The 21,025-nt window shown below is 40.9% G+C and overlaps 1 pseudogene; it reads left to right on the top strand.

The window, feature by feature from the left end:
- The window catches only part of LOC133664285 (interphotoreceptor matrix proteoglycan 2-like), a 34,157-nt pseudogene extending 14,019 nt beyond the window's left edge, over nt 1–20,138 (top strand).
- Nucleotides 20,139–21,025: the final 887 nt, after the last annotated feature.

Raw genomic sequence — 21,025 nt, 5'->3', positions numbered from 1 at the left:
CTGATTGCAGGGCTTTTTCAGACATTCTTTGGAAAATATAATTTTGATGGCGATATCATGTTCCAAAAATTTGGGCAGGGGACGCAAATTTTTTTGGGGTGGAATGTCAAGAAAAAAGGGCTGATGGAAACATAATGTACGGTAGATATGCACAGTGATTGTATCGTAATATTAGAAGCCCTCCCTAATGGCGCACTAGCCCATAGGCTACATAAGCTTCTTTCACACAGAAATCCCACACAATTACTACAACAGAGCCGTAACAGTAGATCTCTGTCGTTCATACAACACTGATCAAAACAGGACATTCACAATTTCACACAGCAACACGGAATCCTGATATCAGATAATTAGATGGACTGATGCTGTATTTGACCTAAAAAGCACTTGTAGGACAGCAACAGTTGCTTTCAACTGATGATGTCTTTCCAACTCTGGCTGAAACAACTGTGCAGTTCAGACAGGAAAGAGGAACACTAAAAAAATGTGACTCAATGCATCGTTAAAATGCACACTTTCTTTGCGATACTTTATATAAATACTCAAACTGTCATGTGAGTACCCCTGGTAGTGCGCATGCGCCATCAGGTGGTACTAAGGACCAAAAATAAACAAAAAAAGGTGTTTATCAACTAGACAGCTAAAAATGTTGTTCAATTGGTTCAATAGTTCACATGGGATACTTTGACTGAGACCTGTGAATTCTGCCTAGTAACAAGCAGCCAATTAAACAACAAAATAGCAATACATTGGTAGATAGCAAAAATATAGTTCTCTTGTAAAGTTAATTGGCCTATGACTGCGCTGTATGAATTCTACCTACAGTCAATGGAACATGAGGTGTCGAGGGAAGAAAAAAACCTGATTAATCAGCTAGACAATCAAACACATCAAGCTAGATATGAAAAATCTAGTTATTGTAGTTATTTGGCATATGGGGCATGACAAAGCAGTATAATAATAATAATTAGCTTTATTGTCTCCAAGGAGAAATTTGTCTAGAACATCAAGACACACGTTTTACATACATACAGTTCATCCGACAATACAGTGACGACAGTGAACAGTGCTCAGGTATATCAGTTAGTTATGAGATCACACATTACACTCCCCCTGTATTGCACACCTCCCGTATTGCACTATCCAATACTGCACTCATTATTGCATCGGTTTATAATATCACTCAAAGGTGTAGCTTTGCCAAAAAAAAGGAAATAAAACAAAAAACAAACACGTTTTAATTTATGAAAAGATAGGCTTTTTTTATGTACATTACAGAAAACAAATATACAAACATTTATATACATTAAAGAACTTTTTTTTTTTTTTTAATTGATATTCTGCAGTCGAAATAAATATTAAAAACTATATTCATGCGTGTTTTGAACAATGCTGAAAGGCTCATCAGGGATTTATTGAACACATGGATGACTTTGACAGCAATGTTCTACACAGCCAACATTAACATTTACGACCAATTAATACATTGTCGTGAATAAATTATCCTAATCAAAGCGGCAATTATTATTTCCAGTTAATGGTCCAGTCTTTAAATAAAGAGCATGTTGAAGCTATTATGTGATCTGTTGACATCCCCTGGATTTGATTACAGGAGTGCACATGTGTTCAGCAACGACGTTTATGCTACATTAGTTTCTTTTAATTGAAATCTTCAAAGAGGTTCCCTGATTCAACCTGACGCAGGCTGGAGGCAAAAAAGGGTTATTTTGATGGCCTCGCAACATTTTGACATGGTGTTTGCAATGCAGGTCCGCCCTGAGAATGAACCAGAGCCGGAACTCCCAATCCCAGAAGACGTCATGGAAGACGTCAGGAGGGACGAATTCCTGCCCGAGGTGGCTGAAGACGACACGGTGGTCACGATGGAAAGTGATGTGGTCATCCTGGAGGAGAGCGTTGATATATCTTCCCCTCCCGTTGTCACCACGTCGGCACCTGACACCGGCAGTAAGTGTTTATCCACGTGATGTTTCTTTTCTTACCAGTAAATGTTGGACTTCAGCATAAAAACAAACAATACCGCAAACTGGTCTTCAAAGACAGTTGAGCTTTTAGTGTAGCTAGCTTTCTTTTTCCACGCCAAGTCTGACTTTGTTTAACCCAGGTATTAAGGAGGAGGGTTTGCTGCTGGAGAACACTGTGCAAACTACAGCGGCAGAAGAAGAGGACCACCACCAGCAGACACAGGAGGACGTCCCCCCGTTTGAGAGTCAAGAAGAAGGAGTCACGTTGCCTGAACCCCCAGTATTGGTGGAGGCCTCGGGCACCGGTGACATTGACAACCTGCTGTGGTGGCCTGATACCACAACTTCGGCGGCAGCAGAGGCTGAAGATTGGTCGTTCTGGACGAGGAGCATCTGGACAGTGGCGTCTTCACCGAGGAGTTCCTAGCAAGTGAAACAGCAGAACAGGGTTTTTTTCCTGGTGCTGCAGATGTAGCTAGTGAGGCTGGTCAACAAAGTGAATCCAAGCATTCTGAAGAGGCTGAAACAGCCGCTCCAGAAGAAGCGCCGCCTTCAGTGGAAGGACCTCCAGAAGCTTCAGAGATCGCAACAGATAAACTTGCCGATAACGATATCTTGCTGGTCAACCAGGACACACCAGAACCAACTGCAGCGTCTGCAGAAGAGGAGTCACCCTTTGCAAATGTACCTGAGATGAAACCAGCTTTGGAGGAGCAACCTGACCTTGTCATCCTTTCACTTGTGGAGGAGGTAAGTTTCAATGTCACACAGGAAGTAAGAACGAAGACAACTTTCTACCATTTTCCGCTAGATCCAGACCACCGATGAAGATGGCGACTCCCCCATTTATGACCCCAGCTATGAAGTGATCCACTACGGCTTGATCAACCACACGGAGGAGGGCAGCACTGGGTTCCCACTAAGCCAGGTCGAGCGCTGATGGTCTTCTTTAGCTTGCGGGTGACCAACATGATCTTCTCAGAGCATCTGTTTAACAAGAGCTCGCCAGAGTACAAAGCGTTGGCGCAGCGCTTCCTAGAACTGGTACATTGTAATTGATTGACTTAAATTATATAGCTTGCAACAACTTTTACAATCCTTGTTGTCCCCAGCTTGTGCCCTACCTCCAGTCCAACCTGAGTAACTTTGAGAACCTTGAAATCCTCAACTTCCGCAATGGAATCATGGTCAACAGCCGGATGAAATTCGGCAAGCCGGTAGCTCAGGGCATCACCTCCACAGTCTACTTGATCCTGGAGGACTTCTGCAACACGGCCTACCAGACCATGAACCTGGCCATCGATAAGTACTCCCTGGATGTCGAGTCATGTTCGTTTAATTGCTCGATCCTGACGTCAAACCAACATTGCCACTAGACTTCAAAGGGTGTCCTGCTGCTGTTACACCCATTAAATCACCTTTGGAAAAAAACATGGTCTTATGTAATATGATACCATGAGTCACTTTGTAATAACTGTCCCTGAAAATAGTGAATCATGTTTATGTTTAACTGTCAAAGTCACTCTAAATCACACGCTTTGCAGACTGCTGAGCTCACATAAACCAGCAGAAAATAAAAAAATCATGACTGAGGCCTTTTTGGTCCTTCGCGTTAATGTATGATCAACTTTTTGTTGTTATAGTATCTACAGTTTTCTGAATAAAGCTAATAAAAATATGTTAAGCTCCCCAACTTATACAGGCAGACCGTCCTACATTCACAGACATAAAGAATCTCTAAAAGTGGAACGTTATGAATTTTTTTAATGTTTTAATATGAAAATGGAGCGAATGGCGTACCGTGCTTTTTGTGTACTTAACAGTTCTGCTTTCCATCAAGTGGTACAGTAAAGGTTGGATGGTTTGGAATGGTAAACTTAAATGAAGCATTTGTTTTTAGCTCTGTCAGCCTACAGTGTAACAGTCAGACTACAGTTACATCATTGAAAAAAATGAGGTACTGTAACAAGGATTTTTTATCCAAACAGAAGCAGCTCAGTTTGGGCTGTGTCATCTTAGAACAGACACCCGCTGTATGTGGGACTCTGGGTACTCAACTGACCTTGAGGGACAGAGGAGAGGGTCACAATGTCCAATGATTCAACCGCAAGGTTGATAGTTCGATCAGAATCTTCCAAATCGAATAGTCGACTATTCTAGGACAACCCTAGTGTTAACATGAAATGTATTTGGCGACAGAGACAAAGACTCCCTTTGTTGTAAACCACAGTATTCTGTTGACCAATGGAGTTTAGCTCCACCTTAGACAGGCTAACTATATCGTGCGCTAACAAAAAGGGTGCTAACAGCAGTGGGATCATAGATAAATCAAAATACGACTGCTAAGTGATGTGCCTATGTGGTGGCTATTTTAGCGGAGCCTACTTTCCAATTTAAGGTAATGCAATACAATGCAATGGAGAAGCCTGACACTTTGCCCCTATTAGGCTCGCTGTAGGCACACAGCTCAAAAAGGGGTGTTGTATCTCGTTATATCATGTTATTTTGGCATATTTTGCAATGGAAACAGAGGGAAAAGGGTTGCCATACTTTTTGTTTTCCCAAACTGTTCTGCTGAGTGAAGTTCAATTTGGCGCGGTATAGTTTGTATCGGTAAACTCAACCAAGCTTTCGTTTTCGGCGGCATAACTTGGTTTTTATGATAGTGAATAACACAGGTTGGACAGTTTGGCACCCATAATATTGGAGACAGCAAAAAAAAAGTGTACCAAACTGAAACCGTTGCCTGGTTACAATAATAAGAGTGGTGTCAGTAAGCCTGATTAACTGTACCGTGGTTAAACAAATCCAAAATGGAAATGCGGCTAAAATGCCTTTGGGTGAAACATGTGCCTACAAGAGACAGAGCTACAGTTTGGTTATGATAGTAGCCTGTCTGGCTCCATTCTAGTAAAATGTACCATACTGTGACCAGTGCCTTAAAGGCCTACTGAAATGATTTTTTTTATTTAAACGGGGATAGCAGATCCATTCTATGTGTCATACTTGATCATTTCGCAATATTGCCATATTTTTGCTGAAAGGATTTAGTATAGAACAACGACGATAAAGTTCGCAACTTTTGGTTGCTGATAAAAAAAAGGCCTTGCCTATACCGGAAGTAGCGTGACATCACAGGAGGAAGGATTCCTCACAATTCCCCGTTGTTTACAATGGAGCGAGAGAGATTCGGACCGAGAAAGTGACGATTACCCCATTAATTTGAGCGAGGATGAAAGATTCGTGGATGAGGAACGTTAGAGTGAAGGACTAGAGAGGCAGTGCAGGGTGTATCTTTTTTCGCTCTGACCGTAACTTAGGTACAAGGTCTCATTGGATTCCACACACTCTCCTTTTTCTATTATGGATCAGAGATTTGTATTTTAAACCACCTCGGATACTATATCCTCTTGAAAATGAGAGTCGAAAACGCGAAATGGACATTCACAGTGACTTTTATCTCCACGACAATACATCGTTGACGCACTTTAGCTACGGAGCTAACGTGATAGCATCAGGCTCAAATGCAGATAGAAACAAAATTTAAAAAAAACCCTGACTGGAAGGATAGACAGAAGATCAACAATACTATTAAACCATGAACATGTAAATACACGGTTAATAATTTCCAGCTTGACGAAGCTTAACAATTGAAGCTAACTAACTTAGCTACGGAGCTAACGTGATAGCATCAGGCTCAAATGCAGATAGAAACAAAATTTTAAAAAACCCTGACTGGAAGGATAGACAGAAGATCAACAATACTATTAAACAATGAACATGTAAATACACGGTTAATAATTTCCAGCTTGGCGAAGCTTAACAATTGAAGCTAACTACGGAGCGGCGGCGGGCGTTGTAGCTTTCAACGACACCCCGGCCGCCATCAGAGTCGGAAAGAAACATATATTTCCCCAAAGTTTCGTACGTGACATGCACATAGCGACACGCACGTACGGGCAAGCGATCAAATGTTTGGAAGCCAAAGCTGTACTCACGGTAGTGTGTCTTGTATCCAGCTCAAACACAACACAACCTCCTGATTGTGTTGATGTAGTCCGCTGCTAATACACCGATCGCACCTACAACTTTCTTATTTGCAGTCTCCATTGTCCATTAAACAAATTGCAAAAGATTCCCCTACACAGATGTCCAGAATACTGTGGAATTGTTCGATGAAAACAGAGCAGTTTGTATGGTGACACATTGGGTACGAATACTTCCGTTGCCGTCGTGACGTCACACGCATACGTCATCATACATAGACGTTTCCAACCGGGTGTTTAGCGGGAAATTTTAAATTGCACTTTATAAGTTAACCCGGTCGTATTGGCATGTGTTGCAATGTTAAGATTTCATCATTGATATATAAACTATCAGACTGTGTGGTCGGTAGTAGTGGGTTTCAGTAGGCCTTTAACAATATTAGTCAGACATTTTGGCACCCTTAACATTAGAACTGCCAAAAATGGCCAAACAGATGGATTGGAATAGAATGGTACAGGTGGATGGACAAGAACTATTCCCATGATATCAAACTGTTCCTGTAAGATCTTTCACTGTCAAACCAACACCACTGCAGAGACATCCGCCTTAAAATTCTTGCGGTTCTGTGATTTCCAGGCGTCCAGGCGGACCCGTGCAAGTTCCAGGCGTGCAACGACTATGCTGAGTGTAAGGTGAACAAATGGTCTGGGAAGGCAGAGTGTGTGTGTAACGCCGGCTACTTCAGCATAGACGGCCTGCCTTGTCAGAGAATCTGCGACCTGCGCACCGACTTTTGCCCAATGACGGCAAATGTAACATGGAGTCATCTGCAGGTGGGTGGGGACTAAAGGAAAGTGATCCGGGTATGTGTGTGTGTGTATAAAATGAGCATATTCGAGATTTTGAGGCTTAAATCACAGAAGGCACGTCTCGGTTTTTGCATTGAAACGTGCAGGAGAACAGAGCACCTCCTGCTGTTTTTACAGTGGTTTTACTGGACTGCACTCCTTTTTTCAGACATTGCATAAACAATAGATGAGTTGAGTCAGTCCAACTCTTCCATCTCATACTGAGAAAGCATGACGATCACATACAACATAGTATATTTGAACTCAGGACGCAGTGTTCCCTTACAGACAATGACAATATTTATATCCGTACATGTAATTAATGGTATGCTTTTAACCTTTCACACAACACTTGGTTACATTTTAACAATAGAAAATGATTGTAGTCTCTTTTTCTCCAGAAAGCGTTATCAGTACATTGTATTAATAATAATGATCTTATTTGGCTATACTTAAGAACATGAAAATTCAGAAATGTATTGCAGTACTTTTATATTGGACATTTTAAAAAATCATATTAGGAATACATTTTAACCACAATAATATATTTATTTAATTATGTTTGCACTGGCCTGGGAACACCTTGGGATCCCCCGGGAAGAGCTGGACGAAGTGGCTGGGGAGAGGGAAATCTGGGCTTCCCTGCTTAGGCTGCTGCCCCCGCGACCCGACCTCGGATAAGCGGAAGAAGATGAATGGATGGATGTTTGCACTCATTGAAGTACTGGAACATAGAAAATGTTCATCCTAAAAGTTATTATCGTATATTGCAGTGGTGTGCAGTCACTAGAGGCAGGGGAGGCACGGCCTCACCTGCCATCATGGAAAGAAAAAAAAAAGTAAAAAGAAAAAAATAATAATTATATTGTTATATGTATCCAGTGATTATACTAAAGTTATTTTCCATTTAACTTCACCAGTTTTAGATTATTTTTATTTTTATTTTCACATTTGCCGCTCAAATACTGAGAAGAGACGGTGCGGTGATCAGCAGCCAGTTGAGGCACGTCACTCAGTTGTGCCTCAACATGGATTGTGCGCAATAACTAGTTTAGTTAGCTGAGGTATATAATGTACAGTGTATTTTGTCAACAGCTGTATGTGTGTAACGTATTTATTGTGCTGAGCGATCATAAAACTGGAGGCTCGTCTCATAACCCCGCCTCCTGGTGCCAAGCACCTCTGCCGCAGAATGCACCGCCCGACGGGAGCGCCACACCAACCAAAGCCCACACCCAAACCCTCCACGTGCAAGACCGAATCGACCCAAAAAAAAGTCACTTAACTAGAAGCCAAAAAGTGCAAAAACAACAATGCTCGCGCGGCGCGCCGGAGGAGCCGTGAACAGGGACACAACATTAGGTACACTTGCACTGCAGCGCGGATTTCATATTTCATTCATTTACAACTCTTCCAACACGAACACCACTGTTCCCGCACTTATAAGTAAAGGTGAGACCATAATAACGTTTTTTTTTATTAAATGTGCTTTTTTGTGTGCTACAGTTTGTAAGTGTAAAGTTAAAGTTAAGTATACTAATGATTGTCACACACACACACTAGGTGTGGTGAAATTTGTCCTCTGCATTTGACCCATCCCCTTGTTCACCCCCTGGGAGGTGAGGGGAGCAGTGGGCAGCAACGGCGCCGCGCCCGGGAATAATTTTTGGTGATTTAACCCCCAATTCCAACCCTTGATGCTGAGTGCCAAGCAGGGAAGAATGCTGGTATGAGCTTTTAAACATAACCCGTTAACTGCTGCCAATCAAATGGTGAATAAGATACTCTTTAGGGTTCATATGTTTGTAAATCTGACTGTGATGAAGTCAGTGCCTCACCTGACATTAACCTCACCGCACGCCACTGGTATATTGCAATATTTTTAAAAAAAGTAGCACTTGAAGAAATGCAGTCAGTAAATTTATAATGACCATAAATTATTTAATTTACTATTTTTAATTACATTTACACTTATTGATTCTTATTTATCCATCCATTTTCTACCACTCGGGGTTTAATTACATTTAAAATATTAGTAGTAGTAGTATTTAAGTTTGAAAAATATTTTTTTTACATTGTAAAAATAACATTTATAATAATACCAATACCAATAATGTAGTTATTTACACTGATTGGTTTATGTGGAAATGCTAAATGATAACCCCCAAAATAACTATCAGTAAAATTAGGAAATTAGGAATGTTGATTCCACAAAATTATTGTAGTTCATAAAATGTTTGAAATATTTCCAAAGATATTCACTAATAATAATAATCATATAATATAAGTATATTTACAAATACATGTTTCATTTTGATCCTTAACGTAATTTGTTAGAGAAGTTGTGTCGTTCTACTGCCTTGTATCTATAAAGGACTAAATTGATTATAATATTAACATTATATATTTTGGAATGACTTAGATTTTTCTTTGTTGTTTTATGTGTCCGTGCACGTGGGTAACTTGCAAACATTTGGAACATGTATGAGTTGTTGTGTACGACATTTTAAGACATTTTTTTTTTTTTACCCAAATAATTAGAAGCAGACACGCTGGAGGCCAAGACAACTTTCATTTCACACCAATGACACATCAAGCCGTTTCTTAATTCCATCTTGTTGTTTTACTACATACACAAATGGAAAAACAAAGGTCAAACTTTATGATGAAATACATTCTAGTGCTTATGAAGCATTAGTTTGGCTAGCGTTCTTGGTTGCTTCCAAGCCTGATGATCTAATGGATCAGTCTTTACAAAACCCAAACCAGTGAAGTTGGCACGTTATGTAAATCGTAAATAAAAACAGAATACAATGATTTGCAAATCCTTTTCAACTTGTATTCAATTGAATAGACTGCAAAGACAATATATTTAATGTTCGAACTGAGAAACTTTTTTTTTTTTTGCAAATAATCAGTAACTTACAATATAATGGCAGCAAAAAGTTGGCACAGAGGCATTTTTACCACTGTGTTACATGACCTTTCCTTTTAACAACACTCAGTAAACGTTTGGGAACTGAGGAGACCAATTTTTTAAGCTTTTTAGGTGGAATTCTTTCTCATTCTTGCTTGATGTACAGCTTAAGTTGTTCAATAGTCCGGGGTATCCGTTGTGGTATTTTAGGCTTCATAATGCGCCACACATTTTCAATGGGAGACAGGTCTGGACTACAGGCAGTCCACTCTTTTACTACAAAGCCACGCGGTCGTAACACGTGCAGAAAGTGGCTCGGCAAGCAGGGGCGTCCATGAAAAAGACGTTGCTTGGATGGCAACATATGTTGCTCCAAAACCTGTATGTACCTTTCAGCATTAATGGCACCTTCACAGATGTGTAAGTTACCCATGCCTTGGGCACTAATACACCCCCATACCATCAGAGATGCTGACTTTTGAACTTTGCGCCTAAAACAATCCGGATGGTTCTTTTCCTCTTTGAAGTCCACAGTTTCCAAAAACAATTTGAAATGTGGACTCGTCAGACCACAGAAGACTTTTACACTTTGCATCAGTCCATCTTAGATGAGCTCGGGCCCAGCGAAGCCGGCGGCGTTTCTGGGTGTTGAATAAATGTGGTGATAAATGGCTTTGCTTTGCATAGTATAGTTTTAACTTGCACTTACAGATATAGTGACAAACTGTAGTTACTGACAGTGGTTTTCTGAAGTGTTACTGAGCTCATGTGGTGATATCCTTTACACACTGATGTGGGTTTTTGATGCAGTACCGCCTAAGGTGATCGAAGGTCACAAGCATTCAATGTTGATTTTCGGCCTTGCCACTTACGTGCAGTGATTTTTCCAGATTCTCTGAACCTTTTGATGATATTACGGACCATAGATGGTGAAATCCCTAAATTCCTTGCAACAGCTCGTTGAGAAATGTTGTTCTTAAACTGTTCGACAATTTGCTCACGCATTTGTTGACAAATCCTTGTTTGTGAATGACTGAGTATTTCATGGAAGCTGCTTTTATACCATACTTGCCAACCCTCCCGGCTTTACCGGGAGACTCCCGGTATTCAGCGCCTCTCCCGATAACCTCCCGGCAGAAATGTTCTTTTTTATTCAGCCGGAGCTGGAGGCCACGCCCCCTCCAGCTCAATGCGGACCTGAGTGGGGACAGCCTGTTCTCACGTCCGCTTTCCCACAATATAAACAGCTTACCTGCCCAATGACGTCATAACATCTACGGCTTTTAGAGAGTAGAGTGCACAACTGCGCACACAACAAGGAGACGAAGCAGAAGAACGAGGAAGTTACAGACATGGCGACGCCGTCGACGAGCAGGATGAAGAAATACGCTTGCAAGTTCCAAAACGAATGGAAACAAGAATTTCAGTTCATCCAGGACAGTTCGAAGGGGAAGGGGTATGTTGCCTGTACATTTTGTAGAACAGACTTCTCCATTGAACACGGTGGCCGAAATGATATACTCAGTCATGAACGGAGAGCGAAGCACATGGCGGCGGCAGTGCAGCACCGTTCACAGCCCAGTATTATGGGCCACCTCGCAAAACGTATTATATATATAATAAAATAAATATATATATATAGCTAGAATTCACCGAAAGTCAAGTATTTTATACATTATATAGAGAAATACTTTGATCTTCAGTTTTTTCCTGAGATCTTGTCGTCTTTTTCTAGGTGTCGCGTATGAGAGATCTGATGGTACAGAGGAGAGCATTGCGAGGAGTGTGTATCGGAGCCTCTGGTGGTGGCGTCTGGTGTCATCTTCTTCCTCGCCGGGACGCTACGAGATCAATACGATAAGGACGAGTCTGAGGACCCCATACGGTGAGGTGTTCGAAATAATCACAGACCTTCGAAATACCAAAACGTTGTTTTTAGTAAGGAACCAGATCATTTCTGTATTACACAAACAGGCATTCTGGGCAGTGCTTGGGGACACTTGACACCAACAAGATCTGTTGGTGTCGGCCCACTTCCTAGCATTCTTGGAGAGGTGTATGTATGGTTGCTCGTGCACAAGCATGGATAACAACATAGAACAATCCAGAACTTCCTCTGCAGATTTTAAGTGTGCCGGACCATGGTATCTGCCTTCAGTGACTGTGATTTAAAATGCTCAAAATTAAGAACGAAGACTTCACAATATTTTTAATAACCGCCTGGTTAGGACGGAATGAGCAAATACATCTCAGGGCTAAACTTGCCACTTGTCCGCCATATGTAAAATCTGAATCTTCCACCTAACCTCACTCTCCTTCATTATGTTATTTTATAGCAGTCACGCAAAAGCAGGTCCCGACTTAAACAAGTTGAAAAACTTATTCGGGTGTTACCATTTAGTGGTCAATTGTACGGAATATGTACTTCACTGTGCAACCTACTAATAAAAGTCTCAATCAATCAATCAAGGTCCCATACTTAGCAGCCAATCCACAAGTGATGTGTCTGGGTTTTGTCGCCTGTGGAGAAAACATGCTAATCTCAGCCGATTAACTGATCCCATAGGGTGTTAATTTACTGCTATTTACGCAATTGTCTTTCTGATCTTCTGCTTGAAGAGAATTATTCTGCATTACTAAAGAATAATTAAAGGTATTACAGGTAATTAAGTTCACTTCTTGATTCCTGGACTATTTGTGCTTTTATACATATAGTTCCAATGGAGATACATGTTTCAAATATTTGTAAAAAAAGCAAAATTTAACATTTTCTCTTATTGGTGAGCAATAAATACAAGGATGGAAACTGGAACCTCTTTTGTTCATGATAATATGGATGATATTGCAGGCTGCGGTGCACTAATCTTTAACAAGACATCTTGAGAAAATAAACTAATTACATGGTGAAAAGAAGACATGGGAACCACATAAATGCTAAAGTGAAGTTGGAAGGTGACCAGTTCCATCCATTTGCATGCTCCTTGTGAAGTTGGAAGGTGAAAGCCATTAAAGTGAGAACTGACTTGGACTGTCGATTAGGTTTAGGGTTTCACACACAAGTTTTAAGCCAGGAATACAAACTAGGGTTGGCGTTTCAAAACAGAAATAGGGTTTCAAACTCGAGGTTCAGGCTATGTTTTTCTGTACCACAACAAAATGCTTCCCCCTTGTTAGATTCAAACACATTGCTATGCTCATCCTCATAAATGAGCAATTCCACTTTGACAAAGTACACTCCTTCTTCCTGTGAAAGGGGCATAAAGATGGCACCGTGCCCCCCCCCCCTCTCAGTAAGCTGTGGAGTCCCCCAAGGCAGTATATTAGGGCCTTTACTGTTCCTAATATACATAAACAACTTGTCATCGGCATGCGACTGTGAATTGTTCTTGTTTGCGGATGACTCGGCCTTGCTGGTATCAGACAGGGACAAGTCACAGGTGGAGAAAATCCTCAGTGCTGAGCTCTGTAGAACTTGCACCTGGCTCGCTGACAACAAGCTATCCATACACTTGGGTAAAACGGAATCCATCCTTTTTGGGTCCCACATCAACCTTAAGAAAGTCAATGACTTCACTATAAAAGTGGGTGACATTGTTATCACCAGGAAAGATGTGGTCACCTACCTAGGTTCCATTCTAGAGGCTAATCTTTCCTGTGATAAAATGGCAACCAAGGTAATCAAAAAGGTCAACAAACGAACAAGATTTCTCTATAGAATTTCCTCTCTGGTCAACAAAAGGACCAGGAGGATTCTGACGGGAACTCTCGTTCAACCCTTTTTCGATTTTGCATGCACTTCCTGGTACCCTAGCACCTCCAAAACCCTCAAATCTAAACTCCAAACATCCCAGAACAAGCTAGTCAGATTACTTCTAGACCTCCACCCCAGATCCCACCTCACTCCTACCCACTTCTCCAAAGTGGGCTGGCTCAGGGTGGAGGACAGAGTAAAACAACTTGCACTGAGCCTAGTCTATAAAATCCGCTACACCTCCCTGATACCAAAGTACATGTCAAATTACTTCCTTAAATGACCGCCATAACCACAACACCAGGGGGAGCTCCACTAACCACGTTAAACCCAGATTCCGATCTAACAAAGGTCTTAACTCATTCTCTTTCTATGCCACATCAATGTGGAATGCGCTCCCAACAGGTATAAAAGAAAGGGCATCTCTATCCTCCTTCAAAACCACAATAAAAGTACGCCTCCAGGCAGCTACAACCCTAAACTAACACCCTCCCCGGATTGTTAATAATCAAATGTAAACAATCAAATGCAGATACTTTTTTCTTATGCCTTCTGATCTCTCTCTCTCTCTCTCTCTCTCTCTCTCTCTCTCTCTCTCTCTCTCTCTCTCTCTCTCTCTCTCTCTCTCTCTCTCTCTCTATCTATCCATCTATGTCCACTACTTGCTGTACATACTGTATCTTACCAAGGCGGACCTACACTGTTCCAATATCCATTTCTCTGTTCTCAATTCTCAATTGTTGATGACTGATGATATCAACCAAACCCAAACCCCCCCCCCCCCCACCCCCCACCCCCCATCCCCACACACACCCCGGATTGTAAATAATGTAAATAATTAAATGTGATTATCTTGTGTGATGACTGTATTATGATGATAGTATATATCTGATAGTATATATCTGTATCATGAATCAATCAAGTGGACCCCGACTTAAACAAGTTGAAAAATGTATTCGGGTGTTACCATTTAGTGGTCAATTGTACGGAATATGTACTTCACTGTGCAACCTATTAATAAAAGTCTCAATCAATCAATCAATGGTTACAATTTTTATTTATTTACACAAAAGTTTGATATAACGCAATAGTTTAATGCGATCATGCCATGGACCCCGAATCTTACCCGTTTACATTGCGGTGTGAAATTACAAGTCAATCTGATTTATAGGTGAACATTGGGGTTTAATAACTGTGCCACCATGTGGTGTTTTTGATCAAATGACTGGCTGAAATAACCAATCCAAGTCTAATCCATAAATTATCGTTCCTAAGTCTAGCCAACCACGGAAGACACCACACAATATAAACCAATCAGAAGCAACCTAAGGCGGGTCTTGGCATCTGTATCTTTCACACACACCTCAGCGCAGTGTTGTCAAACTTGGCGACTTGATCGCTAAATCTCAAATCTTTCCAACTCCTCTTAGTGACTTTCTTTCTCAAAAGCGACGAGCAACAAATCTAGCGACTTTTTTGGATGTTTTGGAGACATGAAAGTGTGCATCACTCTAATGTCCTCAATGTACTAATGGTGCTTCACCCTGTTTACTGAATGTCTGCTCTTGGACAGCCTAGCCTGTACTGAAAGCTCATTTCCTTGTACTTTTAAGTGGAATGACAATAAAGTTTAGTTCCAGTCCAATCAGAGAGGAGACACACACCTACTCTGTGTAAAACTGTTGCTGTTACTGCATGCCTTGGTTTACAGAGTGAGATGTAAATATAAATATTTCATCACTGTCACGCTTCAAATCAAAATAAACCCAATGTTATTGCCAGTCAATAAACAGAAGAGCCAGCAGAGAAAACCATTTTTAATTCATTTCTAACCAGAAATGAATTGAAAATGGTTTTCTCTGCTGGCTCTTCTGTCTCATTCTCTGCATTTGTGTTCTCAACTTGTATCTTTTCTACATCTTTGTCCTCAATCTTTGTGTTGCCAACTCCCCAGTATTTAAGATTTGCATTAGGAGGCCACAGTGCAGCTGTGGGAGCTGAGGACATCAGTCCTAATGTATAAATCCACCTTAAAACTGGCCAAATCGGTGTTAAAAAGGGAAAATTGTTTTCGAATGCTTCATGCCACGAAAATTGGCAGCCCTGCATGTATGCTAGCCACAACCCACAGGGGGCACCACTGTGCAACACAATGAACACATCAGGACAGCGCAAACAACACAATACTTTTGCGCTGTCCTGATTTGGATACTTATTAGTATCAGGACCGTAAAGATCCATAAAAAGCAAGCCTGACTGATGAAATGTAGAAGTCATCCATCTTCCTGCAGCTCCACAGCACCGCTTCCACCACGTTGTTTGCTCAGTCAAAGTGGTGTAGTATAAATTAAGTGGGAGTCATGTGCCAGGCCACCACTTGGCTGTGAGATTGCCTCCACAGTCAACAAGCTGTAACACAACTCCACTCAAGTCGTGTTGTTTTTACTGGGCAACTCGCTGGGATTTTGTAGTTCTGCCACTGACAAACTTGCTCGCTTCACATTTCCAGAACAATTAAAAGCGCCTCCAATGCTTTACAAAAAGGGAATACTTGCAATTGCATTCCTGCGACAACACTTGATTGATTGATTGATTGAGACTTTTATTAGTAGGTTGCACAGTGAAGTACATATTCCGTACAATTGACCACTAAATGGTAACACCCGAATAAGTTTTTCAACTTGTTTAAGTCGGGGTCCACTTAAATTGATTCATGATACAGATATATACTATCATATATACTATCATCATAATACAGTCATCACATAAGATAATCACATTTAATTATTTACATTATTTACAATCAGGGGTGTGGAGGGGGGGGGGATATGGACATCAAGTAGTGGACATAGAGAGAGAGAGAGAGAGAGAGAGAGAAAGAGAGAGCGAGAGAGAGAGAGAGAGAGAGAGAGAGAGAGAGAGAGAGAGAGAGAGAGAGAGAGAGAGAGAGATCAGAAGGCATAAGAAAAAGAAAAAGATTGTTTACATTTGATTATTAGCATTCCGGGGAGGGTGTTAGTTTAGGGTTGTAGCTGCCTGGAGGTGAACTTTTAGTGCGGTTTTGAAGGAGGATAGAGATGCCCTTTCTTTTATACCTGTTGGGAGCGCATTCCACATTTATGTGGCATAGAAAGAGAATGAGTTAAGACCTTTGTTAGATCGGAATCTGGGTTTAACGTGGTTAGTGGAGCTCCCCCTGGTGTTGTGGTTATGGCGGTCATTTACGTTAAGGAAGTAGTTTGACATGTACTTCGGTATCAGGGAGGTGTAGCGGATTTTATAGACTAGGCTCAGTGCAAGTTGTTTAACTCTGTCCTCCACCTTGAGCCAGCCCACTTTAGAGAAGTGGGTAGGAGTGAGGTGGGATCTGGGGTGGAGGTCTAGAAGTAACCTGACTAGCTTGTTCTGAGATGTTTGGAGTTTAGATTTGAGGGTTTTGGAGGTGCTAGAGAACCAGGAGGTGCATGCGTAATCGAAAAAGGGTTGAACGAGAGTTCCCGCCAGAATCCTCAAGGTGCTTTTGTTGACCAGAGAGGAAATTCTGTAGAGAAATCTCGTTCGTTGGTTAACCTTTTTGATTACCTTGGTTGCCATTTTATCACAGGAAAGGTTAGCCTCTAGAATGGAACCTAGGTAGGTGACCTCATCTTTCCTGGTGATAACAATGTCACCTACTTTTATGGTGAAGTTATTGACTTCGACATGCACAACTAGATTAGACCTCCTTCCAAGCAGAACAATTCTAGCCAGTCAGGCGCTTCCATTCCACTTTCAAACAAGGGGTTGAAGTTTACAGTTAGGAGTTTAAACTCGGGGTAGCTTTTCAAACTTATGTTTGTTTTTCATTTAGGGATGTTCTGATCATCCATGAGTGATACCATCACATGTATTAACTGAAAATGGGTCAATTTATTTATGGTGAGTGGGATTGACAGTTTAACAATATCCATCCATCCATCTATCCATTTTCTACCGCTTATTCCCTTCGGGGTCGCGGGGGGTGCTGGAGCCTATCTCAGCTTCAATCGGGCAGCACTGTGGCAGAGGGGTTAGTGCGTCTGCCTCACAATACGAAGGTCCTGAGTAGTCGTGAGTTCAATCCCGGCCTCAGGATCTTTCTGTGTGGAGTTTGTATGTCCTCCCCGTGACTGCGTGGGTTCCCTCCGGGTACTCCGGCTTCCTCCCACCTCCAAAGACATGCACCTGGGGATAAGTTGATTGGCAACACTAAATTGGCCCTAGTGTGTGAATGTGAGTGTGAATGTTGTCTGTCTATCTGTGTTGGCCCTGCGATGAGGTGGCGACTTGTCCAGGGTGTACCCCGCCTTCCGCCCGATTGTAGCTGAGACAATATCAACACAATATTTAAATATATCAGTCTCAACTGTGGTCCGAGCTTTCAGGAAGGCAGGAATTGTCACTGAACTCCTAGACAACAGCAGCGACACTGACTCGATTAATGACGACTTTGACGAGACGGAGCTGGGCATTTTGGATGCCGTATTCACCCAACTGTTTAAGTCGGACACTGAAGAAGAAGAATTAGAGCGATTCGTGGATGAGGAATACCTTCATAAAGTAAGCTTTACATGTTTATTTTGTGTGTTGTGTTGGGTGACATTAACGTTTGAGCAACGTTGAGTTATTGATATTGTTATTGCTCTGCACTATTTTGAGTGTTACTATATTGTGATTGCACTAACGTTTGATTTACCGTAACATGAGTAAATCAGCTGTTTATTCATTTTGGAAGTGAACAGAGTTGTCAGAACGCTGGTTTGTAATCTATTAATAAAGTTTGACTGACCTATCTGACTGTTTTGTTGACATTCCCTTTAGCGCAGCTCCATCTAATGGATGCATAGGTGCGCCTTATAATCCGGTGCGCCTTATATATGAACACAGTTTTGAAATATGCCATTCATTGAAGGTGCGCCTTATAACCCGGTGCGCCTTATAGTGCGGAAAATACGGTAGTTGATCAAAACACCGTCAATAGTTCACAATAACTAAACAAAAGCCAAAACTACCATCTATCCATCCATTTGCTACCGCTTGTCCCTCTTGGGTGGAAGACGGGTACTACTATTTAAATCCTTTGGTTTTTGCTCTCATTTCCTGTACACTCCTGTGTACAGGAAATGACTTCTGAATTAGACAACACAATTTAAAAAAACAACAGAAAGTAAAAATATTCACATCTTTAGTATCGATCACATATTGTTACTGCCCTTTTTTTCGACACCACCAATTGATGGATTGATCCGTCCTCTTCTTACGTGTCATGTACTGACTGTTACAATGCTGACACATTATCCTCTCTTCCCACACTTATTGATCTACTTGTTAATTTCCTGTTAATAACTGCTCTAATATATTTCCATCAACACTTCTTAAACTTTACTAAGCACCTATTTCTTGCGTTTTTTTAAAGCTAGCTTATCGGCTAGCTTAGCTATTAGCATGCCTGCACCTGGCTCTCGTGTAAAATCTTTACCCTTATCCTCCAATGATAATGGTACTTAAAATACTAAGAAATGCAGTTTATTTGACACAATGAAGGTGATTATTATTAGCTTCAGGGAGCGGCTCCACACTGAGTATAGAGATAACTGTGAGCCTCTCTTTAAGCAGTGGGACTAAAAATAAAGTGTCAGCCAGAGGGGACTGCCGTTTGTAGTCGGAATTAATCAGCATTGGCAAACATACTTTTTCACAAAAATCGTCCAATACTAATCATAGTTTGAAACACTAACCCAGATATGTTAAAAAGTTAGGGGATTGAAGTGGAAAGAGAGAATTTGACTTTTCTGGAACTTTCGTCCCCCACATATTCGTGCTTCTGATCCATTACAATCATTCAAAAAACAGTTATAAACTAACCTCTTCAAACAAAATTTGTATCTCCATTAACCTGAACTTTTAAATGTTCTTTATTATTTATTGATTTATTTTTTTTAAAGCGTCTATGAGTCTTGATAAAAGCAATATAAAAAAATTATTAATATCTTAAATTATGTATGTTTTCTCTCCTTTACAGGACAACATCCGGATTCCAAAAGACTGCACTAAAAATCACTGACTTACCATTTTTTCCTATGGTCTTCATCCTGTCTTCATGTGAGAAGGCGGTGGCTACAGCTTTCTTCCTTCCTTCCTTGGTGCCTTCTGCTGGACATGTCTCTCTGTGGAAAAATGGACATCATTTAACGATCATGCAGTTTTAAGTCTATTCCTGATGAAAAGTATTGTTTGTAGTACAGCCACATAGTGCTAGCAGTGGACGGTGCTATGTTTTATTGACATTTTCAATGTAGTAATATATCATAAAAGTCACATTTGACATTTAAAAGACAAACAACGCTTCACATCAAGATGGCCAAATGTTTGTGTTTTGGCATCCCAAAGTTCCACCAATCAGACGCTTGTTGACACACTAGAGCAGTGGTTCTCAAATGGGGGTACGCGTACCCCTGGGGGTACTTGAAGGTATGCCAAGGGGTACGTGAGATTTTTTTAAAATAGTCTAAAAATAGCAACAATTCAAAAATCCTTTATAAATATATTTATTGAATAATACTTCAACAAAATATGAATGTAAGTTCATAAACTGAACATCAAATCAAGTAGGCTATTCCATTCAGTACAATGCAACAATGCAATAATATTCAATGTTGACAGCTAGATTTTTTGTGGACATGTTCCATAAATATTAATGTTAAAGATTTCTTTTTTTGTGAAGAAATGTTTAGAATTAAGTTCATGAATCCAGATGGATCTCAATTACAATCCCCAAAGAGGGCACTTTAAGTTGATGATTACTTCTATGTGTAGAAATCTTTATTTATAATTGAATCACTTGTTTATTTTTCAACAAGTTTTTAGTTATTTTTATATCTTTTTTTCCAAATAGTTCAAGAAAGACCACTTGGGGATGGCGTGGCGAAGTTGGTAGAGTGGCCGTGCCAGCAATCAGAGGATTGCTGGTTACTGGGGTTCAATCCCCACCTTCTACCATCCTAGTCACGTCCGTTGTGTCCTTGGGCAGGACACTTCACCCTTGCTCCTGATGGGTGCTGGTTAGCGCCTTGCATGGCAGCTCCCGCCATCAGTGTGTGAATGTGTGTATGAATGGGTGAATGTGGAAATACTGTCAAAGCGCTTTGAGTACCTTGAAGGTAGAAAAGCGCTATATAAGTATAACCCATTTATCATTTATCATTTACAAATGAGCAATATTTTGCACTGTTATACAATTTAATAAATCAGAAAATGATGACATGGTGCTGTATTTTACTTCTTTATCTCTTTTTTTTCAATCCAAAATGCTTTGCTCTGATTAGGGGGTACTTGAATTAAAAAAATGTTCACAGGGGGTACATCACTGAAAAAAGGTTGAGAACCACTGCACTAGAGAGCGGTAGAAGCAGCAGACAGGGAGAATCCGTTTCAGCATCCAGAAGTAAATGAAAACACATTGCATCTTTTACATGCCATTGGTAGAAAAAATGCACAAATGGACATAAACATTTGAAGG

Source organism: Entelurus aequoreus, linkage group LG14 (assembly GCF_033978785.1).
Source record: "Entelurus aequoreus isolate RoL-2023_Sb linkage group LG14, RoL_Eaeq_v1.1, whole genome shotgun sequence".
In the NCBI taxonomy this organism is placed as follows: Eukaryota; Metazoa; Chordata; class Actinopteri; order Syngnathiformes; family Syngnathidae; genus Entelurus; species Entelurus aequoreus.
This window is presented reverse-complemented; position numbering and strand designations above follow the sequence as displayed.